Raw genomic sequence first — 24,113 nt, 5'->3', positions numbered from 1 at the left:
CCACAGGGACTTTGCACATGTTATTCCATCCTCCTAGATTACTCTTTTCCCCATTCTCACTTTTGCCTATTAACCTTTACTTATTCCTAAAATTTCAGTTTTATTATTATGTTCTCAGGGAAATCTTTCCTGTTCATCACTTTTTTAATGCTCTTGAACTACATTTTTCTCCCTCATAGCAATTCTTATTTATTAGTTATTAGTGGTTACTTACTCTCCACAGATTATAAAAGTCATTAAAACATCAAGCACACCATTATTGTTACTGACTGTATCCCAGTGCCTAGCAGAGTTCTGGCCACAGAGCAGATGCTCAATACAAATTTATCATATAAATAAAAAAGATGTTTTATGCAAAATAAGTTAATGAATTGGCTTCATGGAATCAAAGAGTCTATTTAAATTTCATGCAGTTGTGTGTGAATATAACAGAAAAGAATCTAGTTTCTGTTAAGCTTGTTCCAGTGTTTTTATAATAAGGATTGAGGACAATGAAGATTCAGAAAAGATTCTTAACTTTTTTTTTTTAACTCATTCAACCAGTTTTTATTGAGCATCTACTCTATGCCCAGCACTTCATTTAGGTGCCACAGAGAATACAACACAAGTAGAAGACATGGTATCTGCCCTCAGATAGCTTACAAATCTAGAGGCAGACATCAGATGGACGTGTGACATGGGTAGCATGGGACACACAGAGTGCAACTTCCAGTGTGGAGGCCGAGACACTGACATGCCAGCAGCTGGTGACATGTGGTCTCTGGAGCAGGACACTGGCATGGGGCCTAGAACAGGTGAGGACAAAGGCCATGGGGTCTGGGCACAAGAGGGGTCTGGACACAGAGGCTGGGTCGTGGGGTTATTAGAAATGAGCCAATAATAAGCAGAAGAGCTAGGGTTTAAACCCAGTCTTTCTGCTTCTAATTCCCAGCATAACCTAATGTACACTATATATTTTAATATTTATTCAAAAGCAATACTTTTTAACAATATGTTCTATATTGCACACTATCTTAGGTGGGAGGGATTCAGAGAGAAAAGGCACAGACCATTTCAGATGCTACTCATAGAATGATGCTACTCAGAATAATGAAGAATATATTCATAAAATATAAAATATTACCAAAACTAGAAATAATAGAATATTGCTATTTCTAAAATCAACAGAAAAAATCATATAAATACATACACATGTAAACCCATTTATTGGTTTTCACAGAGCATCTTCAAGCACCATATATTTGGTCCTTTCCAACAACCCTGTGAATTATTTGTATAATTTTATTTCCCTTATTTTTCAGATAAGGAAGCTAAGATACTAAATAAATTAAATATCTATTCAGGAGATAGAGAAGTTACGGTCATGACTAGAACTCCTGGTACTGGATGTCCTAGATGGGGCTCTTCTCAGTAAACTTCACTGAATGAAAAACATAATATTTTAGGAAAACAGAAAATTCAAACTTCAAGACTGCTAAACAAAGTATACTTTTCTCATTATGGTAAAAAATGATGGTAATGATTATGATACTCTTATATGTATTTTTAATTGTAAATAACGCTCTTTTGAATGTCATGTTATAGGAAATCTATTGTTGGTAGTACATTTTATCACAATATGTCTGGCTGATTTTGGATATATTGATGTTTTATCAATTGGAAAGGATTGAAACATGGCGAGAATTTTGGTCATATGCTGAAGAACTCTGTCTCCTTTTTGTAGATAAGTAGGTAGTATGGCTATTTTTGTACTATCTTATCCAAGCTTAAACAGAAAACACACACACATGTGCGCGCACACACACACACACACAGAATCTTAGGTTAAGGTAAAAAGAAACTGATACCTGGTCCAATTCACATCATTTCATAGTAAGCCTACCTTTGAAGCTTATGAGCAAACCCGTTCCCATTTCATTCTTGACTATTCAAATTCTACATGCTTTCAATGTCTAGCTCAACTCATTCTTTCTTTGATTAGTATTCAGTGAAGTATGCCAGCCCATTACAGTTTCTCTCTTCTCAAATCCTTTTGGGTTTATGCCAATGATTCTTAGTCGATTTTTATCCAAAAAACCTTAGACATTTGCATTCATAACCTACCCCCTAGATATACTCATATTTTGATATCCCCAATTTTTTTCAACAATACAAAGCAAATAATCACACATTTTTTGACATCACACGCATAAGAATTTCCACAACATATGAATATTAATAGCCTTTCAAAATGATAAAACATGAAAATCGGTAATATAATAATAATAGCTAACATGTACATCTACAGTATTTGCCATATGTCAAGAGCCCTAAGTCACTTATTCCTCATAATAACTTGAAAAAGTAGAAATACTAGTATTCCCATTTTCTGGAGGAAATAAAAGTACAAATGAGTTAAATTACTGGCTCAAGAATACACTCCTAATAAATTGCAAAGCTAAGACCTAAATTTATGCAACTTGAACCCATAACCTATGCTCTTAACCAAAAAAATGCACTTGAGTTTGTGTACAACTTTCAAATTTTACCAGCTGTAACTTCAACTCTTCCTTCCCCATCAAAAAACAGATTGGAATGTAACTGAGGTAACATTATTGTAAAATGTTTAATACATAAAAAAAAAAAATTCAAAACCTTAGGGAATTTAACTTTTATTAATAGCAAGTTTCATATGTATAGTGTATAACCAATACATTAAGAGATATAAGCCCAGAGTTACTTCCTAACTTATATCTTAGAAATGACTGTTTACTGCAATAAATTTGTAAGCAGCAGAGCCTAGCATTTATGCTGCCCTCATATGCTCATAATGCTAAGACAGTTGCTGAGTACATAGTAAGTTGTTTAATTGATAAAAACTTTCTGGCATATCCTGTTAGAATCTAAGATCGTTTTTCAAGCTTGGCTGCACATTAAAATCAACAAGGGAGCTCCTTAAAAAACAAATATCCAGACCTCACTCTCCCTGAAATTCTCATTTAATTTGTCTTTGGTGGGTGCATGCATCAGGTGATTCTTCTGTGTGCGAAGGGGTGAAAACCAAGGATCCAACAAATGGTTACCTTCACAGTAACTGATGGTGCAGGAGGGGCAGCTGTAGTGTCGAAAGGAAGGAAAGAGTAGCAATAAGAAATACTAACGGGAAGGAGATAGTTTAAAAAAAAAAAAGTCATTCATTTGTACCTTTCATCTTAAAATAACCCCTACAGTCAATTATATTTTTCCTACGAATGAGCTTTTTGCAATCATTTAGTCCCCTAAACCTTAATTTTAGATTTGAAAAAATATTGGAGAGATGTTTTTAAATCTTAGAATTAAACTTTTACTGTCTTAAATCATACTGCCAGGAAAAATTGTATTTGTCTGCTGAACATACGAACTTGTATATCAGTTAATGAATATTGATCACCCTCAATTTCTATTTGAAGTTAGGTTCTGATAACCATGTAACTCAGCCTCTTTGAGGCATGTCCACTAGCCTTCAGTGACTGATTTCGAGAAATTAACATGCATACACACTGATCCAGACCTACTGAATCTGCTTCTACCAGCCCTACTCTCATATTGCTAGCATATGTGATTCATTTCCTGATACTAAATTTATGACTTCGGTTCACTCCTCAACCATATGGATATTCATCTCACTGACATTTAAAATTTCCCATCAATGGGGCGCCTGGGAGGCTTAGTCGGTTGAGCGTCCGACTTTCGCTTAGGTCATGATCTCGCGGTCGTGGGTTCGAGCCCCGTGTCGGGCTCTGTGCTGACTGCCAGCTCAGAGCCTGGAGCCTGTTTCAGAGTCTGTGTCTCCCTCTCTCTCTGACCCTACCCTGCTCACGCTGTCTCTCTCTCTCTCTCTCTCTCTCTCTCTCTCCTAGAAATAAATAAAAAACATTAAAAAAATAAAATAAAATTTCCCATCAATTAACTTATCATGTTTTACCATTTATTATTGTTTTTTTTGTCACTAATATGTCAAAGACTAAAAATACTTTCACTTCCTAAGATCACAAGTTACTTTCACTTCCAGAGATCACAAGTTTTGACAGCTTTCTCTTCTTACTTGTTGTTGATATTTTTTTTCCCTTTTCCAATGTGTGTTGACTTCATTTGGAAACTTAATCTAATCCAGAGTTTGCTCAGGAAACACTGTTAAATTTTGAAAAGAAAACCTATGGTAATCCAGAAATCTGTTTCATTGTCTATAGTTTAACAAAATCTTGCCTATGCAATGAATAGCTTTGGGGCATACAGAAAGAAAAATACATTTGTGCTTAGAGAAAATAAAAACTCAGTGACAAACCAAAAGATCTATTCAATATATTTTATTTTCTATAATTGAATACTCTATTATTGGTAAATAACTCATCTTTAGAGCTTTTGATTAGATTGTTGAACACATAGTGTTATTTCTTACCCATGATTCTTTGTATTTGAATGTAAAAAAAACAGATTAGATTATCTGCATTAACTAGAAATAATTCATCTGATAAATGACAGAATAATCTTTTCATTTCCATTGTTTAATTTTCTTATTGCTTTTTAAAAAAGAAGTTTTTAATAAATCATGAAGATATTACTTCCATCTTTAAAATTAAAGTAATATGGAAATTTTCTACCAAAATAATATTGTTAGGTTGAAAATGTCATTTTCCACGTTCTTATTTATAAATGTTCATTGTTTTTCTCTATGAACTTACTTTTTTCAAATTAAGATTAATTTAAATCTTAAGACAATTATGATACCATTTTCATCTTTTCCCTAATTTAAGTGAAAATTAATATTTAAAAAAGAGTTCTATGTTCAAGAATGTAAAATTCGGAGGATCCAGTTTTGTTTTAAGTATTTCAATGCATTCGAGAGAAAGTATTATTAAAATTTTACTTACTTGGCTCTTTATTGTCTGTTATAACAACCTATAAGTAAATATATATGCATGAAAGCAAATTATAAATTGATTTCACTATCAGTGTCTGCTACTCCTTGTGTTAACTCATAGCACACGTCAAATATGGTATCTTTCAAAACAGAAAAAGAGAACATAATTCTTGCTTACTATTCAAAGTTAAGAATTATTGTTTATTCTGGTCATACAGGAGGAATGGGCAGAATATTACAGAAAAATTTATCAAATCTCTACCTATGTTGCTGTTTTTCTCTGTTATACATCGTATATACTAATAAAGGGTATTCTTCAATCCTCCATTTTTCTGTGCCAAAATATGATTAAAAATGCCCACACATACATAAAATCATATGCATATGATATATTTGCATATATTGAGGGACTTGGAATTCAGAACAAGTCATTATAACACAATGTCAGGTGAAATACAATTTTAATGTAGTCATTCAACAAACACTTCATGATATGAATAGGCCTTGTCCTTCTAAACCTTAGAGCTGGGCAGATGAGACAGTTCAAATATTGTGTGATCTGCCCAAAGGTAAATATTGAACTTTTTCAATTTATTATTTTGAAAGCTAAACTACAGAATTTATTTGAATTTTATCAGTTTTTCTGTTAATGTCCTTTCTCTCTTCCAAGGTCCAATCCAGAACCCCATAATGCATTTAGTTCTTGTGTGTCCTCAGCTGCCTCTAATCTCTGAAAGTTCTATTTTTGTCTCTCATAATAACCTTGACACTTTTGAAGAGTAGTTGTACTTTGTAGACTGTCCCTCATTTTGTTTGTCTGATGTTTTCTCATGATTGAAGTTACGCATTTTAAACAAGAATACCACAGAAATGTCACATCAAAAGTATATGATGATGACATGGATGGATCTAGAGAGTATAATGCTAAGTGAAATAAGTCAGTCAGAGAAAAGCAAAAAAAAAAAAAAAAAGATTTCTCTCATATGTGTAATTCAAGAAACAAAACAAACGAACAAAGGGGAAAAGAGAGAGACAAACTAAAAACTTAACTATAGGAAACCAACAGATGGCCACCAGAGGGCAGATGGATGGGGGGAAGGATAAAATAAATGAAAGGGATTAAGAGTACACTCAACTTGATGAGAACTGAGTAATACATGGAAGTGCTGAATCATTATATTGTACATCTGAAACTAATATAAGACTGTTTGTTAACTATACTTGAATTACAAAGTTTTAAAAAAGTATATGATGTTGATATATATTATTACTGGTGATGCTTTCCTTGACACTTGGGTCAAGGTGGTGTCACCGAGGTTTTCTATTATAAAATACTCTTTTTCCCTCTGAAAGTAATGAGTATCGGGAGGATAGTTTGGGACTATGCAAATATCCTGTTGTCTTCATACTTTCACCTATAACTTTTAGCATTTATCATGCAACAACTATTACTGTGTTGTTCTAATGGTGATTTCCTATATCCCTTATTCTTCCACAATAACTGCAATTCTTTGGTAACAAAACATTATCTTCTCTTCTCCCATTTATTTATTTATCCAATGATTTATTCACATCATGAATATTTTATTTTAGAGTTTATAATCAAATAGTATTGTTATTTATTTTGTTACTCAATCTGTCCAAACTTTGCAGTTAAGACCTCTTTCAGGTTGGCTCCTTTGCCCTTTTGATGTGTCCCCATTTGTTTTTGAGGATTTTTCTGGCACAACAAATGCTCTAAGCTTGTGTTTTCTTGGTTTGAGCCCTATAACCAACCACTTCCAGAAACTCTGGATCCTTTTCTTGAAAATGGTCTTCAGAAGCCAAGATTAGAGTGGTAGGTGTATTCACTTCTACTTGGGTATAACTTATTGTAATCTCTTTAAGGAGCAGTGCTAGAAGATTAGGCAGCTGTATGTGCGCACGCGCACACACACTCACACACACACACACACACACACACACAACATCCTTCATATATCCTTCATCTACATACGTGTATATTAATTTCTTTTTCTATGTATATTTTTTAAACCACAAATCATCTAATATTTCTGATTCTAATATACCACAGGTCTTATTATAATCTTTAGCCCTTTATTATTTGTAACTTCTTTTTCTGACAGGAGAATCTGACAGGAGAAACTCCTTATCTACGATATAGATACTTATTTATTCCATCCTTGTACACAAATAGCTTTAGAATGACTAACCCATTGACCCTGTGAGAAACTGAAACTGTGAAAGCACAATATTCCTGTATCATTTCTTTTGTCTTTAGCCTATATCCAGTCAAAATTCTGTTTTCAAATTATCTTAAGATCAGTTATTTTCTTCTCCATTATTATTGTTATGTAATAATAATATTTGACAAAGCATGGATAGTTATTTTTTTTGATGAAGAAGAATTCAATCTCAATGGGTGCATGCTTTTCATTTTCTTTTAACCTTATAAGTCCAATTTAATAGCCACATGGGCTTAATAAGAGATGTGATTAATTGTGTCAGCAAGAGAATATTAAATAAAGGAGTGAGAAAGAGTGCAGAAAAAAGTTAGATTGTTCACAAAAAACTATGGTCGTCAGCCATTGTTGACTGAACTGGAGTAGATGCTGCACGTTCTGATAGCAGCACACTTTGCCAGTGATTTCTCATTTGCTTTTGTCTTTCTTAATGGGGGTGGCATTAAATTAGTCATGCTCCTATTTCAGTTTTTAAGATTCAACTTTAAGTATTTAGAACTTATATTTAAACACAAGCCAGCAAAGCAATGGGTCTCAGAGTTTCTAGGAGAAAAGGACAAGTTTTGAAGATCTACTTCATTTGCATGTATAAGTAGTTATGATAATAAAATACGATTTGAAAGAGAGATCTATGGAATAGGACAATTTACATTATCTCAGCTTAGTGTTGTGCAACTAATTATTTTCTTCTAGAGTCAATTGCTCTCTACCACTTTCCTAAATAATTACTTAATGTCTTCTTTCCTCAAATATTAAAAACTTCCCCGACCATCTACATTCTTGACTAGATGACTTTGCTTCACATTTCTCTAAGAAAATAGATGTAATAAAAATAAAATGTTTACAAGTCTTCAAAACATCTACCATCTTCCTATCCACATATTCTGTTTTCTCTCCTTTTACAATTAGATAGATAGATAGACAGACAGACCAACATTTCTTTGCTCCAAACAAGGGCTAATCACTTACCCAGGCATATTGATTCAGAATTGTCTCTTTGCGCGCACAGTAACATTTTCTTCTCTCTGTACTACATCACTGTTATCATAATACAAACATGTTAATGCTTCTATAAAATATTTTGTATCTTTTAGAAACCCAGTCAATATAAGAGTTTTCTCTACTTCTTTCCACCTCTTTGTTCCACTGAAACTGCTCTTGACAAGGTCAAAAATAATCTCCATCCACACTGTTAAATCTAACTGGTAATTCTAAATTCTCATCTTACTTGTCTCTGTAAAATTGGCAGTGTTTTTGTCACTCCATTCTCCTGTAAGCAATTCCTTCACTTGGCTTCCAGGACAGTAAACTTATCCTATCTCAATCTTAGTCTCATTTTATGGTCCTATTCGGTTTACTAACCAAAATAAGTTTTGGAATGTCCCAGAATTCAATTCTTGAATGAATTTTCTTTTCTTCTTACACTTACTTCCTTGGTAGTCTCATTTAGTCTTATGCTTCCATTACCATCTGTATGCTTATGGATTGCAAATGTAAATCTCAAAACTGGACTTATCCCTGACTTTCAGACATATAAATACAAATTTCCTACTTAAGATACCCACTTGGATTTCCAATGAACATCTCAAGCTTAACATGCCAAATTGAACTGATCTTTTCCCAAATCTTTCTATTTCCATAGTTCTTATCCAGGTCAACAGTTGGTAACTACCCTTAATTGTTTAGGCCAAACATCTTGGAGATATCCTGGCATCCTCTTATGCTCATATATGTCATCTACTCTTTAAGCAAATATTGCTAACTTTACCTTTACATGAAGAATTTGATAACTTCTTGCAATTTCTACTGCTATCTCCTCCGAGCAAGCTACCCTAATCTCTCACCTGAACTATACAGTAGTCTGCTAGTGGGTTTCCATGTTGGTACCTCTTTTCCACTTCTATGTGGGTTAAAATACTAGTCAAAACAAGATTTTTAAAAGGTAAAACCCTTCTCTATTCAATCTCTCCATTGTCTGTCCACATAATTCAGAATAAATGCCAACAACTCTATAGTAACCTACACTGACCCCTGGCTATCTCTTGACCTTCTCTCTGGCATTGCTTACCATATTCCAGCTACAGTGGTCTCACTTCTATTCCTCAGACACACTGGACCTCTTCATGCCTCAGGGCCTTTTCCTCCATTATTCCTTTGCCACGAACTTTCTGCCATCTTTATGTTACCATTGCTGGCTCTCTCATCTACTTCAAGTCTTTGTTTGAACGTTGTCTTCCTATTGGGCCTTTATTTTATTGAACACAGAGCTTAAACCTACAACTTTTGGGGCGCCTGGGTGGCTCAGTCAGTTAAGCCTCCAACTTCGGCTCAGGTCATGAACTCATGGTTCGCGGGTTCGAGCCCCGCGTTGGGCTCTGTGCTGACAGCTAGCTTAGGGCCTGGAGCCTGTTTCTCTACCTCCCTCTCTCTCTGACCCTCCCCTGCTCACGCTGCCAATCTGTCTTTCTCAGAAGTAAATAAAACATTTTTAAAAAATTTTAAAAAACACTACAACTTTTCACAATTGTGATTCCATACCTATATTTCTTTCTTCTCTGAAGAACATATAATCTGTCTTAAACAATAATATGTGTCTCTGATTTGTTAAATATCTCTCTTCCCCCCAAAAAATGAAGGTAGGGATTTTTGTCTGTTGTATTTACTATTGCATCCTCAATAACTAGAACCATATCTGTGACATTATACTCATATTGTATACTCAATATACTTATATTGACTTTCAAATATCTTGAGTAGTACTAACCCCTCTTCCTGCTCTTGCTATTACCTTAGTTAAAACTTTCATCTTTTTCTGTAGACCTTCACATTAGATTCCTACATGATCTTCATGATTTCCACTTTTGTTCTATTTGGCAGCAACTTGTTCTAATTTATCATATCTGTCTTAAGGAACTTTAAAGAGTTCTCACAATTTATTTCAGTGATTTTCAAACTGTGCTCTATATAAATCTACAGAGAACCTTTTATCCATTGTACAAAAAGAAACAAACAAAGATGGGTAAAAACATAGGTAAATGTATAGTCAATAATATAGGAGTTCAGATAAGTCCTTGTTTATGACTTCTAGGGTTTCCATAAATAGATTAGGAGGCCATTTGCCTGAAGCAAGTCAAGGGAAAATGTGGAGGGTGTGTGATATATAAGATCATAAAATTTTAAATAATAGCTGTACAAGAAGGGTAAGAGAATAGGCCAGGGAGATTTATAAGCAATATGAGACAATTTAAACCCTATTTCAATTTGTGGATCATACATTCATATTAGCATTATTCTGCATGATTTGTTGATTTTTCTGCAGCCCAATTCAGCTACCTGGGAATGGAGAAATGAAGAGGGCTAGTTGAATGCCTCCAGGGTTGGTTTCTTCCACCTGGATTTACCATGGAAAGACAATAGTACAAGTAAACTGAAGATATTGTCAACAGAATGAAATTTAGAAATGCCTAAAAATACAAACAAACTAACAAAAAGTCAGGAATACTGATGCATTTTATATGTCAACTTGACTGGACTCAGGGTTGCCCAGGTAGCTGATAAAACATTATTTCTCAGTGTGTCTGTAAGGTGCTTCTAGAAGAGATTGGCATTTGAATCAGTAAATTGAGGGTGGGGGGGGAAGATCTAGTCTTATCAATTGGAAAGGATATTATCCAATCTGTTGAGGACCCTGATAGAACAAAACAGCAGAGAAAGTGTGAATTCTCTTTCTTTTTCTGAGCTAAGGCATCCATTTTCTCAGACAATGGAGACTCTGGTTCTTGAGGCCTCAGATTCCAGGACTTAATGCAAACTGTCACCCTCAGTTTTCAGGTCTTCCACTTTAGTTCAGAGTTATACTATGAGTCCCTGGCTCTCAGGCCTTCAGACTCACACTTCATTATACCACCAGCTTCCCTAGATCTCCAGCTTGCAGAGATCTCGGCCTCCATGACCCCCAGAATAAAACTCTTGTCTGTCTGTCTGTCTGTCTTTCTATCCCATTGTTTCTGTATCTCCAAAGAATACTGACTAGCGCATCAGGATAGGGCTGAGAGGTGGTAATACAACAGAAGAGTTATGAGATAAGAACAACGTTAAACTATGGGCATATACCTATTTGTGACGGAATCTATGCTTTGGTCATGACAAACATATTTTTTATTGTGAAAGAGAGCGTGTGTGCACGTAAGTGCACAAGCAAGGGAGGGGCAGAGGGAGAAAGAGAGAATCTTAGGCTCTATGCCTAGTGTGGAGCCCGACACAGGGCTCGATCCCACAAACCTGGGATAATGACTTTAGCCGAACTCAAGAGTCAGATGCTCAACCTACTGAGCCACCCAGGTGCTGTGATCATGACAAACATTTTAAATGAAATTGAATAGAAAAGAGAAACAAAGTTCATTCTATATAACAAAGATAAGTATTATTTTAATAAAAATAATTTCAGATACACACAGATTTTGTTGTACTCAGACTTATAATGTAAAAATGTAATTGATGGTGTGAGTTATAGTCCAATAAGTTTTAAAAATACTGGAAAAGAGCTCCCTATGGTATCAGAGATCTGACAGATAGAAATAATTCCTATCAAATCCCTATTCTAGAACCCCAAAGTCAGAGTGTAAAATGAGAAGAAGAATTGGAACAAAACGTGAGGTGGAAAAAAAAGGGTGAGGAAAAGACAGTGGGTGAGGAAAAGAAAGTCTGGCTTTGTATTTCCTGCCTCAGTGAGCTGCTGCCCTCCTCCTCCAAAATTATTCATGAAGAAAACTGGGAGAATGTTATAGATGTTAGGAACTAAGAAAACACGAGGGAGCATCCCCGGGTTTGAAAACGGTTCTAAACTGGTATATAGTGTGCACAGGTGTGTGTGTGTGTGTGTGTGTGCGCGCGCGCACGCGCGCGCATGTGTCTTGAGTCAGTAGGAAGAGAATGCGTTGAAGGAAAGCTTGAAGAGCCTCCCCTCTCCAGTCTTGCAAGTTAAATCTGGGACTACCATTCCTTGTCCTCATACCACATACCTCGCTGGAAATCAGGCTTCTGGTATTCAAAGGGAAAATCAAGCCTGCACAAAAACTGTGGGGATGAGAAATTGATGAACCAAGTGTGGGCTGGCTAATATTACCCAAATAATCATTCACCCAGGCTGCCCATCCTAACACCAACTTTGGAGACTTCAACCTAGGAGGATGGGTCTTGTCCTTATTATTTCTCCCTAAAGTAAAGACTGGAGTAGATATGCAGAAGAAATCCAGCAAAGTAGAGTGATTAGTAATGTTTTTATGGCTCTGGTGCTCTGTCATAAGGATCATAGTTTCTCTGACCAAAGACTTAGTCCACCTAATTATCATTAAACACTACATCCTTAATGTACTCTGCTGCACTGTGCAGTTGATGTTTCAGGGGGATGTGGGTAACCAAAAAACAAAAGTGAAAGCAACCATCTGAAACAAAATTATTAAACTCATAGAAACAAGAACTTAGAAAAAGCATGAAAAAAATATGTTTGAGATATAAAATATTAGATTAGTAATCCAAACAGAAAAATCTTTCTTAAAAAAAAATTAAGTAGAATTCTTAGATACAAACATTGTAGATGTTAAAATGAAGAGTGCAATATTTATAACGTACAGCAGAATAGTTGGATACAGCTAAAGGTAAAGAATAAATTGTATATCAGATTGAGAGGCTGATTTAGAAGATGCCAAGAAAAAATAAAATGATAGAAAGTTGAAAAGAAAGCTAAAAAATATGGAGGCTAGAAATAAGTGTCATCATCTTGACAATAATAGTCTCCAAAAGGGAGGAGGATAAATGGATGGAAAGAAATATTTGAAAAAAATAAAGATATATATTTTAAGAATTAACATGTGGGCCTGAGTGGCTCAGTTGGTTAAATGTCCGACTTTCGCTCAGGTCGCGATCTCACAGTTCATGGGTTCGAGCCCCAAATCAGACTCTGCTGACAGCTCAGAGCCTGAAGCCTGCTTCAGATTCTGTGTCTTCCTCTTTCTCTGCCCTCCCCCCACTCACCTCTGTCTCTTTCTCTCTTTTTCAAAAATAAACAAATATTTTTTTAAAAATTAAGAAAAGAATTAATAAAAATAATATAAGACACAAGCTGAGAGAGCCATAGACTAAAACCTATACCTGGACACATTACACAGAATGTAAAGTATTAAAGACACAGAGAAAATTCTTGAAGCTTCAAAAAAAATAGCAGATGATTTTAACAATAAAAGAACCAAAATGATAGCAGACTTCCTAAGAGCAACACTGGGTATGAGAAGACAATACTAATAAGTTTAAAGTGTTAAAACAAATGGAAACCATAATCTGTTATTCATCTAAACTGTCATTCCAATATGAATGAATAATAAATATATTATTAGGCATATGTCATCACAGGTTTACTATAAAAATAGGTACACTAAAAACTCTGAAGGAAGTTCACAAATATAAGGAAAAATAAATAGAAAATATTTCCAGAAAGTAGGAATGTGAAGGCAAGCCATTACTTGATAAGGCTTATTGTGATCAAAACATATATACATACACACATACAAACATATACACATATATACATACATTGTAAATTTATAATTTACCAAAACTAAAATTCAAGACAAAAATCAACATGTTAATTGTAAGATTTGGGGGTTGTTGTCTTTTTCATTTAGACATTCTGTTGGGTGGGTAATTGTATCTAATTGTGATTTTAACTTGGACTTTCCTGATAGCTAATGATGTTGAGCATCCTTTCATTCATGTGTCTTCTTTTGTAAAATGTCTGTTTCAGTATTTTGATTTTGCCCATTTCTGATTGCACTGTTTTGCTTTTCTTTCTGTGATTGATTCTCTCTCTCTCCTCCCCCCAATCTGTACACACGCGCACACACACACACACACACACACACACACATATATAAAAATCAAAGTAGTGCAAGTCTTCCAGCTTTGTTCTTATTCTACAAAACTGCTTTATTTACCGATTTTAAATTGCTTCTATTTTCATATAAATTTTAGAATCAGCTTGTGAATTTCTACCAAAATATGACTGTCGGCATTTTTATTTGGATTGCATCGAATCAATAAATAACTTCAGGAAAAATTAACACCTTAACAACATTGACTCTCTCAGTGCATGAACTTAGCATATCTCACAATTTATTTAGGTCTCTTTTCATTTTTCCCAACATTATTTTGTTTATAGCATACAGGGCTAATAACTATTTTGATAAAGTTATCTCTAAATATTCCATGTTTTTTCATGATGCATCATCCCTTTTAAAATTAGCTTCTACAATCATTTTTTAAATAACATGTATTTGGAAATAATCAAATTTAGAAGGGACAGTAAAAGAATTAACCCAATTATAAAGCTTAACTATGTATCTATTAGATCTTTGGATCTAGTCTATTACTTCACAACTCAATGACAATTTAGTGTCCCTTGAACATTTCCAGTGATGAGAAGTGCTCCTCTTGTTAAAGCAACCCATCGTAGTTTCTTTAAAACTATTCTAAATATTATAAGTTTTTTTATGTTAAAGTAAAATTTATAGCCTTGTTTTTTCATCTACCTCTTACTCCCTGAAAAGCCTTAAAAAGCAATCCTAATTGGGGCACCTGGGTGGCTTAGTCGGTTAAGCGTCTGACTTTCACTTAGGTCATGATCTCGCGGTTCGTGGGTTCGGGCCCTGCGTCGGGCTCTGTGCTGACTGCCAGCTCAGAGCCTGGAGCCTGTTTTAGAGTATGTGACTCCCTCTCTCTCTGACCCTCCCCTGCTCACGCTGTCTCTCTCTCTCTCTCTCCTAGAAATAAATAAAACATTTAAAAAAAAGCAATCCTAATTAATCTTTAATATAAAAGTTCTTCATATTTTAAGACTACTATCAAGTGTGTTTATTTGTTTGTTTTCTGAGTGGCCTTTTCTCAAGTTAAACATCCCTAGTTAATCCAATAGTTAATTTTGTGGTATGGCGTGAGGTCTCAGCAATCCATGTGGTTGTTGTCCAGACAAACTCCAGCATATGAATAAGCCCTCTCAAAGGGGATATCCAGAACTAAATACAATGCTTACAGTGTGGCCTTATAGTATTAAATATTTTGGGAATATTATCTCCCTAAACTCTGACAATTCTATATTCTCACAATTTGGTCCTAAAAGCTCTTGGAATGAATGTTCAACAATTAGATGTATCAGTTCTTTGACTTAATATACCTGGAACAGACGATCAATGTTAAATTTTATTTTCATGTTTATGAAAGTTCTTATAGTTTTCACCGTTAATTTAAAGTTCCAACACAATTTCTCTCACAAGGAAGAGCTATGTGTTGAAAATTTCTCCTTTTCTGTGCGCAGTTTTATGTTAACATTAATTTCCCCATTTAGACTAGACATCCACTCTGTTGGGTGAATATAACATGCACCTTCAATTCTAATTGGATACAGGCTTAGTTAATCAAGAGAAAAGGTCAACAATTAACATAAATGAACATAAACATTTTACCCTAATGTAAGCCAGGTAAAATAGGAACTTTATGCAATCAAAGAGGAATGTAAATCCATATTGTTAATTAACCCTTTATCCTACAGTTAAGTTCAAAGTTTTTAGTTGGTTATTTTCAAAGAGGAATGTGAATATATAGTAAAAAATGCAATATGCTTCAAAAAAAACAACAAATACTTGGAAATGGGTAGAATCACTTGATATCTGGGTTTAAAATCACTTTACAGTACCTAATTTTCCAAAAAAAAGCAAAACTACATGTCAGATAATTAAATTTTTACTTATGCTTAAAAGACTATTAATCTACAAAATGATTCTTCATCATAGTTTTACTTGTAATGGGAAACTTGAATATAGTTAAACTGGTATTAATTATGAGTATTTCAGCTGGTCAAATAGCTATCTCTGGTTAATACATAGTAAATTGATCAAAGAAAGTTATGTTAGCAACATGGCAGAATAGGAAGTTCCAGGCTTCATTTCTCCACAGAAATACCAATTTAACAACCATTCATGTGCAAAAATGCCTTCAGGAAAGCTCTAGAATCCAGGTGAGCTTTCAGCACCCTGGAGGAGCATAGAAATGAGAAAATATGCATTGAAAAGGGTAAGATAAACCATACTGCTTTACTGGTCCCCTATGCTAGTACAGAACAGCTTAATGGGGGAGAGTGAAATGAATATTTGACTTCCTTAACCTTTCAGAGACCTCATTCTGTCACATTTCACCCAGAACGCTGAGAGAAATGATGTGGCTAGATCACTTCGGGGGTAGGTAGCTAAGAATTAAAAAAAAAAAAAAATTTGTGGGAGACATCTTACAGCTAGTGTGAGAATCTGAACAACTAGTCCATGTACCCTGTCCCCCAGCCTCAGGCAGCAGGCTCTTCACTTTGGCACTGGCACTGGGCCCACCCACTTCTAGACCTTGGCAACCAGCTCATCATACACTATGTCAACTGGCCTGCCCAGAAACTCTGGGCAGGTTTACTGGTGAAGGGCTTTTCTTGCTGATTAGTCTATAAAGACTAGAAAAATGTGGATTGCTTCTTCAAATGTGCAGACACCAACTCAAGGTCATAGGAATCACTAAGAATTGGAAAAACATGAGATGCACAAAGAAACAAAATAAAGTTCCTATAACCAACCCTAAAATAATAGATATTTAATAATTTCCTGACAAAGAATTCAAATAGTCATCTTAAAGAAGCTCGGTGAACTACAAAACATGGACATCTAAACAAAATCAGGAAATAATACATGACTCCAAAATATATTATAAAACTACAGTGTTCAAAACAGTATGGAACCAACATAAAAACAGATACAAATCATGGAACAGAATAGTGAGGCCATAAATAAACCCATGCATATATGGTCAACTAATCTTCAACAAGGATGCTAAGAATACACAATGGGGAAGGATATGCTCTTCAATGGATGGTGTTGAGAAAACTGAATACTCACAAGCAAAAGAATGAAATCAACTTTTATTTATACCATAGATAAAAATCAACTCAAACAAATTAAAGACTTAAACACAAGAACTGAAACCATAAAACTCCTAGAAGAAAATAGGGAAAAGCTCATTGATATTGACCTTGGTAATGATTTCTTGGATATGACACCAAAAACATAGGCAACAAAACCAAAAACAGAAAAGTAAGATTATATCAAACTAAAAGGATTTGCCACAACAAAGAAAAAAATCAATTAAAATGAGAAGGAAACCTACAGAATGGGAGAAAGTATTTTTAAATCATATGTCTGACAAAGGATTAATATCCTAAATATATAAGGAACTCCTAAAGCCCAGTAGCAAATAAACCAAATAAGTCAATTAAAAAATAGGCAAAAGACTTGAGTAATTACTTTTCCAAAGAAAATAGACAAATGGCCAATAGGTTTATGAAAAAATGCTTACTAAAAATCACTAAACATCAGGGAAATGCAAACCAAAAACACAGTGAACTATTATCACCTCACACCTATTAAGATTACTATTATCAACAAAACAAAACAAACAAAACAAAACCCCAAAACACAACAAAGTAAATGCTGGTGAAGATGTAGAGAAAAGAGACTCCTTGCACACTATTCTTAGGAATCTAAATTGATACAGTTATGAAAAACAGTATGAAGGTTCCTTTAAAACTTAAAAGTAGAACTAACATAATCCAGAAATCTTGCTTCTGGGTATATATCCAAAGGAACTGAAATTAGAATCTCAAAAATATATCTGCATAACTACATTCATTTCAGCATTATTCACAATAGCCAAAATGTAGAAGAAGCAGCCTAAATGTCCACTGATGGATGATGGATAAGGAAAATATGATATATACATAAAATAAAATATTACTCAGCTCCAAAAAAGAAATAAATTCTGCTATAAGCAACAACATGGATGAACCTGGACATTTTGCTTAATCAAATAAATACCAAAGGACAATTACCACATGATACTACTTTTCTAAGGAATCTAAAATACTCAAACTTATAAAAGCAGAGAGTAGAATGGTGGTTGTCAGGGGGATGGGAGAAGGGGAAACAGAGAGATATTAATCAAAGAGCACATAGTTTCAGTTGTACAAAATGATTAAATCCTATCGGACTACTGTGTGGCATAGTGCCAATAGTCAATGATACTACAGTACATACTTAAAAATTGCTAAGAAGATAGATCTTACATTAGGTGATCTTATTACAGAATATAACAAAGATACTAAAAAAGATTGAGAGGAAACTTTTGGAGATGATAAATATCATTATGTCATATGTTGCAGGGATGGTTTCTTAGATGTATATTATCCTCCAACTCATCAAGTTGTGTACATCAAATATGTACAGCTTCTGTATATCATTCATACTTCAATAAAGTACTTTAACAAATCAGTCAGTAATTAAAGGCACAGATAAAACTGACTTATAGGCTATATAACTAAAAACAAACACAGAATTATGATGTTGAATCATATATTTTGATAATGGAAATATTATTTGTTTTATGAGACTGGTCAAGGATTAAAACTCTCATTATCAAATTAACTTTCTGATGATTAAAAATGTTACCTCTTAAAAAAAATTGTATGCTAAATTAAAGGATGACTTTTAGCATATGTAAATTATAGCTTAAAAATCAAAAGCAAACAGATGAAGAGGTGGAAAAAACATATACGCAGAACGAAATACCACTTACTAGAATGATGAAAGTTAAAATGTCAAAATATTTATGAGGATGTGGAGCAACTGAAAATCTCAGTCACCACTGTCAGGGACTTAAAATGCTATAACCACTTTGGCAAACTAGCAGTTTCTAAGAGTTAAGCATACACGTACCATATAACCCTGCAATTATACTCCTAAGTATCTATTCCCAAACTCATGTCCATAAGAAGACTGTACACAATTGCTCACAGTCGGTTATTTTACAGAGCTCTACTACTTAAATGCTTATCAACAGGTAAACTGATGAACAAATTATGGTATATCCTTAGTATTCAATTATGGTATATTGTTTTAGTATTCCACTGAATACTACCAAGCAATAAAAATACATGAACTGCTGATAAAACAACATGGATATCAAACACATTATGCTGATTGTAAGAAGCCAGATAGAATAAAGTACTTTTGAATCATATTATCTAATATTCTAGAATGATTCAATTTATATAAAATTCTAGAATATGCCAACTAATCTATAATGATGGAAGGTATATCAATGGTTTCCTGGGACAGGGAAAGGAAGAGGAAAGGTAGCACTAGAAAGTAGCACAGAGAAACTTTTAGAGGTATTTCAGCCAGACTCTTGGAGGATAGAAACATTCTGTATCTCAGTTGTGGTTCCATGGGCTTATACATCTGTAAAAACTCACCAAAGTATACACTTTAAATAGCTACACTTTACAGTATATAAATTATACTTCAATAAAAGTTTTTAAATTAAAAATGAAATAAGTTGAACAAAGAACATTCACTGGCCCAAGATATGACAATGGCCTTGAGAAAAAAAAAAGTTTCCCTAAAAATACAATTTTCTGGGGCGCCTGGGTGGCTCAGTCAGTTGAGCATCTGACTTCAGCTCAGATCATGATGTCACCACTCATGGGTTCAAGCCCCGTGTCGGGCTCTGTGCTGACAGCTCAGAGCCTGGAGCGTGCTTCGAATTCTGTGTCTCCCTGTCTCCCTGTCCCTCCCCTGATGGCATTCAGTCTGTCTTTCTCTCTCAAAATAAACATTAAAAAAAATTTAAATTACAATTCTCTAAGACTTTTAAAACAACGTTTGCAGATATTGAAGACATGCCCAAGGATACCAGACTAAGAATCATCATTTAAAATTTAGAGTGTTTCATGAAACACTTCATCTTGAAACTGGAGGTCAGATAGAAGATGTCAAATTTGAACTTAAGTACGTTGAAGGTCAATTTGACATTCACTAAGATCAGTGTTCCTGATGGATAACAGTGTAATAATAAGTGTAAAGGGAAGAAAAAAGAAAAGACTATTTTAATTAGCTTCAGCTGATACAGAGAAGTGGCATGTTTGCTGAAAGTAACAGGTTCCTTGGTATTCAGGGTCATACCTTTACTATAATTCTGGAAGATGATTACTAGGAGGTTTGCACAGCCAGTGTTCTGTATGCAGCTCTAAGAGCTAAGGATCTCAGAGCTATGATTAAACCAGACAGTTACTGGATGTCACCCTAGGCAAAAGAACATTTGACAGGAGAAAAAAAATAAATAAAGCAGTTCTATTTAGGCAAGAGAGTAATAATATATTCGATCGTGGGCACTTAGTAAATGTTTCATATATATTATTTCCAAACCTTTGAAATAACAAGGCAAAGGATTCAACTTTATAAATGAGAAAACTTATTCATAAAGATGCATAAGTAACTTGCACAAATTTTGATAGCCAGAAAGTTTAACATTGGAATTTCAACCAACTTAGTCCTACTTATTTTTAAGGCCTTGCATTTTTTACTGCAACGGGATGTTTCTGTGCAATACTGCATAAAGACATAAATAAATAAGGCTACTTTTAAAAGTTTATAAACCTTGATAAAATTGCCAATATTCTGAGACATTATTGGCTTGTTTGATGGAAAACTCTTGGGATCACTTTTTTGATGTTGAACTAAATCTTAAAAACCAAAATAAAGTAAAATTATGCAAACTTAAAATAATAAAACTTGAGGGTGACTAGATGGCTCAGTTGGTTAAGCATCCAACTTCAGCTGAGGTTATGATCCTGTAGTACATGAGTTAGTGCCCCGAATCAGGCTCTCTGTCAGCACAAAGCCCACCCTGGATCCTCTGCCTCCCTACCTCTGCCCCTCCCCTGCTCTCTCTCTCTCTTTCTCTCTCTCTCTCTCTCTTTAAAAAAATAAAAATTGGGGCACCTGGGTGGCTCAGTTGGTTAAGTGGCTGACTTCGGCTCAGGTCATGATCTCACAACTCAAAGCCTCCTGAGTTTGAGCCCCACAGCATGCTCTGTGCTGACAGCTCAGAGCCTGGAGCCTGCTTCTGATTCTGTCTCCCTCTCTCTCTGCCCCTCCACTGCTCTCTCTGTGTTTGTCTCTCTCTCTCTGTCTCTGACTCTCGAAAATAAACATTAAAGAATTTTAATGAATAAAACCATTTAAAAAAACGCGTTACTGGGATTGGCTAGGCATCAGAGACCTATGAATAAGTGAAAACGTGAACAATGAATAATTGGAAGATGAAGCAAAAAGAGGGAGGGAATTGGCACCCTTGCCTGTGGAGTAAAGGTAGTTATGGTGGGAAAGGCCAAGTGGAAGCCACTAGAATTGTCACTAGCTAGAAAAACGGTAAACCAAAAACAGTATGTCATTCCTGGAGGGATTTCAAGTTCACGTCAAGAACCTGAAAAATGCAGGGGTGGTGATTGCTACTGCATCCTCATTCAATATTCCTAGTTGGCCTGTGTAGAAAACAGATGGATCTTGGAAAATAACAGTGGATCATAGTAAGCTTACCCAGGTGTTACCGCCAATTGCAGCAACTGCGGCTGCTGCATCAGATGTAGTTCGTTGCTTGAGCAAATTAACACATACCCAGTGCCTGGTGTACAGCTATTGCTCTGGCGAATGCCTTTCCCCCATCCCTGTCAGTAAAGCCCACCAGAGGCCATTTCTTTTCAGCTGGCCAAGCCAGTAATACACCTTCACTGAATGCCGTGGGAGTATGTAAAGCCTACAGTGCCATGTCATAATGTAGTTTTTAGGGGTCTTGATCATCTTACCTACCTGCAAGATAAAACAATGGTCCAGTGGGGAGGGGGCAAGATGGAGGAGAAGTAAGGAGCTCAGTACGTGGACTTACGCCCATACATCACACGGAAAAGATCTGAAGCCATTGGAAACCTTACAAAACCTGAGAGATTGGTAGAAAAAGGATGCAGAATCCACTAAGAAAGACTTCTAACGTGAATGCGAACTGGGGAAGGTAAAATCTGGCCGGGATCGGACACTCCAGGGTGGGAGGTGATCCCCCTCTACCCTCTACGGGGAGTGAGAGGGGAAAAGGAGAGAGTCCGAAACAGAAAAACCTCCGCTCGGGGGGAAAACCTCCGCTCGGGGCATAGAAAGACCGTACTTGCCAAATACCTGCACGCCAGGTCCCCTCGCGCCAACTGGTCCCGGGGGGGCTAAGCACACAAACTGCTTCTTTGTGCTGACTCCTGGAGGCTGGACTTCAGAGTGGTGGCGCGCCTGCCGCCATTGTGGCTCCCTGGCGGCTGGGGACCCTGAAAGAGCCGCACACGCGGACACCGGGCGTCCGCGCTCCTGGCGGGCTGGGACTCCAGAGGGAAGGCAAGGAGCTAAACACTGGGAAATTTGCCTGTGAGTTCGTGTTTCAGGTGACGAGCCACAGAGGGACCTGGTTTTCCCGACTCCAGCGGGCTCAGGCTCCGAGCGCCCAGCAGGCAAGCCCCCGCCAACGCGCAACAGCCCAACCCAGAGAAGGAAGCAGCAATTCTGACTCCACACCCTGAGCTCAGCAGGGAGCCTGGAATTGCCCGAGGGGGTTGCCTGGGAAGCTGTGTCTAAGGCAATTTCAGCGGGGCCCTCGGACGGGGATTTGGAGATTGGAACTGGCCTGGGTTGAAGAGTGCAACCAACTTTGGCTGTGTCCCCGGTACGGGGAGTTGACACGCCCAGAAAAACGAGGAGCAGCGCTTGCTTCAAGAAGGGACTGGAGCTCTGCCACTCCCCTCCCCACAACCGCCAAGGCAGAACTCCCGACTGAGGCACTGGGTCACGCCACGCCCATCCCTGCCTGAGAGCTGCCCTCCTCCCCCCTCTTTTTCTTTCTTCTTTTTTCTTTCTTCTTCTTTCTCTTTTCTCTCTTTTTTCCCCAGAACACTGACCTGACTAACTCTGGTCGCCAGCTTGCTTAAACAATCACAACGAGTCCATTCTGTAGATGTAAATTCTACACCTACCGACATTTTCATCTCTTTCTCTCAGGAGTAATTAGACTATATAGTTTCTCTGGATAATTCCAGCATCCTTCTCTCACCTATCCAACCATATTCTACCCTTTAGCTCTTTGAAAAAAGCTTCTTATCCCTTCTCCCTGTTCATTCTATTTCCAATTTTGCCTCATTCCTCCCCTGGCTTCTCTCTCTTTTTCTATGCTCTTCAACCAGCACTGCATACACACGGCTATTTAACTGTAGCTGGGAAATCTGATTATATGCTTTAAACCGTTCTTTGTCCATTGGTTTTCTTCTTTTTTTCCTTTTCTTTGTTCCTTTTTGACCCTTTTATGTATTTTATACTCCCTATTATTCGCCCTCCCTCCTCCTTCTTTTCTCTTAACTTTTTCCTTTTCCCTCTCGCTTTGCATGTTAGCTGAATTAGCCTGTGCATTTGTGTGCTCCTGCTCCCTGTGTGTTTGTCTGTCTGTTTTCTTTTCCAGGGCTACCTCAAGAAACAAGCTAGAGTACACAAGGTGGAGAGTCTCAAATATCACTACGAATAGGAAAATAAAATAACCAAGGTCCCAACAAGAGAGACCAAGGGAGACCATTCAAAAAACACTCTCTGAAAGGATAGGCCCTGGAATGGCAAAGAGTCTTCTTGGATATAGCAGCGTTCATAGAAACAGACAGCATAACAGGTCTTTAAAACCAACAAGAGCCGGAAAGCTAACTAAAATGACGAAACGAAAGACCTCTCCTCCAAAGAAACTCCAAGAAGAAATGACAGCTAAAGAACTGCTCAAAACAGATATCAGCAGCATCACTGAACAAGATTTTAGAATAATAATGGTAAAATGAATAGCTGGGCTTGAAAAAAACATAGGGGACATCAAAGAAACTATGGCTACAGACAGAATGGAAAATAAAAATAGGCATGAAGAATTAAAAAATGTGATAAATGAGATACATAATAAATTAGAGGCCTCCAATGCACGGATTGAAGAGGCAGAAAGGAGAATAAGTG

The 24,113-nt window shown here is 36.1% G+C and overlaps 1 pseudogene; it reads left to right on the top strand.

Annotated features, from left to right (window-relative positions):
- Window positions 1–676: 676 nt before the first annotated feature.
- LOC120224164 overlaps window positions 677–24,113 on the top strand; it is a 29,914-nt pseudogene continuing 6,477 nt past the window's right edge.

Source organism: Hyaena hyaena, unplaced genomic scaffold, assembly GCF_003009895.1.
Source record: "Hyaena hyaena isolate Hyena2069 unplaced genomic scaffold, ASM300989v1 scaffold_1121, whole genome shotgun sequence".
Classification (NCBI taxonomy): domain Eukaryota; kingdom Metazoa; phylum Chordata; class Mammalia; order Carnivora; family Hyaenidae; genus Hyaena; species Hyaena hyaena.
This window is presented reverse-complemented; position numbering and strand designations above follow the sequence as displayed.